This window comes from Arachis ipaensis, chromosome B4, assembly GCF_059453495.1.
Source record: "Arachis ipaensis isolate K30076 ecotype BB chromosome B4, ASM5945349v1, whole genome shotgun sequence".
In the NCBI taxonomy this organism is placed as follows: domain Eukaryota; kingdom Viridiplantae; phylum Streptophyta; class Magnoliopsida; order Fabales; family Fabaceae; genus Arachis; species Arachis ipaensis.
Window position 1 is genome coordinate 88,445,961 of NC_142439.1, and position 2,082 is coordinate 88,448,042.

General features: G+C 36.8%; 1 pseudogene; it reads right to left on the bottom strand.

Annotated features, from left to right (window-relative positions):
• Nucleotides 1-979: 979 nt before the first annotated feature.
• LOC148568280 (small nucleolar RNA R71) lies at nt 980-1,077 on the bottom strand (annotated as a pseudogene).
• Nucleotides 1,078-2,082: the final 1,005 nt, after the last annotated feature.

The window sequence follows — 2,082 nt, forward strand, 5'->3', positions numbered from 1 at the left end:
AGAGTGAAAAGCATTCCTCCTGAATTTTTAACAACTCTAAAACCTTAACTCTTTTAATCATATTACTTTGTCAACTGTTTACAACTCTCTTTTGTTTAATTCACTATTTTGATGCAAATTGCCTCTAAAACCCTAGTTTTTAATTGTCTAACTAGAATAATCGATTGACCATTGCTTGCTTAGTCCGTTAATCCTCGTGGGAATGATAACCCACTCCCATGGTATTACTTGATACGACTCAGTGCACTTGCAGATAGTTTAGAAATAATCCATCAAGTTTTTGACGCTGTTGCTGAAGATTAATTGAGATTAACAACAAATCGGTTAATTGAATACCTAGATTAGACCTTTATTTTGCTGTTTTTCATTTTTTACCTCACTAGGATTTTTCTTCATTTTGACATAGGGAATTCCAATTTGTTTTCTTGTTGTTGGTGTGTTTATGCAAGACAATCAAGAAGAAGAGCTTCTCCAATTTGATCCTGAAATTAAACTAACCCTTTGGCGATTGAGGAAGCAAGTTAGAAACTAGAGGATAGTAGAAGAAATTGAAGAGGAGCTAGAAAACACAATGGTAGACAACAATCCTGACCATAATAATCCCAATGCTAGGAGGACTCTTGAGTCTTTTGCCAAACCCACTCCTGGAAATTGTGTAAGTAGCATGGTAGCACCAACTGTGGAGGAAAATAACTTTGAACTGAAGCCTCAACGCATCTCTTTGGTGCAAAAAAATTGCAAACTCAGTGGGAGTCCTCAAGAAGATCCTAATCTGCACATATTCAGCTTCCTCCAGATATGTGACACAGTCAAATCTAATGGCGTCTTCCCTAAAGCTTATCGATTGAGGTTGTTCCCATTCTCTGTAAGGGATCGGGCCAAGCAGTGGCTCTAAAGTCAACTAAAGGAAAGTATAGCAACATGTGATGATTTGCTTGATAAATTCTTAACCAAATTCTTTCCTCCATAGAAGTTAGCAAAGCTGAGACATGATATCCAAAACTTAATACAGAAAGATGGAGAATTCCTTTATGAAGTCTGGAAGAGGTACAAGGAAATTGTAACACTGTATCACCTTAAGCCTTACCTCTAACCATAAAACAAAGGGCGACAAAGTACCACGACAGTTCTAAAGCTCATACAATAGTATATAATCAAGAAATATAATACGCTAGAAGCTCGATGAAGGAATAAAAGCTCAAAGATGTAGAAAATAGAGATACAAAAGCACGAAGCTTTCTCACATAGTAACTAAAGCATAAAGGTAAGAAAAAGGAATTATAGATAAAAGATAAACAAGGTATATATATAAGACAAATACAACCGAGTTTTTGAAAGTTAAAACAGATACATCATGTCTGTCAAAGCTTAAGCCTCTAAGGCAACAATTACGATCATCAAAACCGAGAGAATAACTACAGTAAAATAAACAAAAGGCAAAAAGTGAGCCATCATCTGCTTTGTCACCATCTGCAAACTCAATGAAGTGGGTCGTGACCTGCATCTGAAAAACAACAACAACATATGATATGAGAACTGGAGGTTCTCAGTATGGTAATAGTGCCTAATAGAGAAGATATAAGGTTCCGAAGAGCCAAATGCAATCCTAGAACTTCCCACATCCATAAGATTCAAACTTAGAAACATTTTTATAAAAATTTCATAAAGGGTTATGTAAACTTAAGGATTTTCTAAGATAACAGATCATCGCTATCCCACAGTATTCGCCAACCTATCCTACATACGATCCCATCGCCACCACCTACCAAACCTCCTCAATTCCAGCAGAAAACACAAATAGAGCAAGCAAGTAAAACACAAGTAATATCCATTACAGTAGGTAATTCAACTAGCAATTAAACATGTTATACAAGTTGGCACGATACAAGTAAACAAAGCAAACAAACACATAAGAATGCATATGTTGAATGCGTGTCTTATTGGCCATGATATCACTTGTTGGTTCAACTTCCAACCCCACACATCCCCTTGGGATGTTGCCTTTCAGTCACGAATAATTGGTACCCCAGGGATATAGTGCCAGCACAGTCTTGTGACTCGATAGGATGCGAGCGGGATACT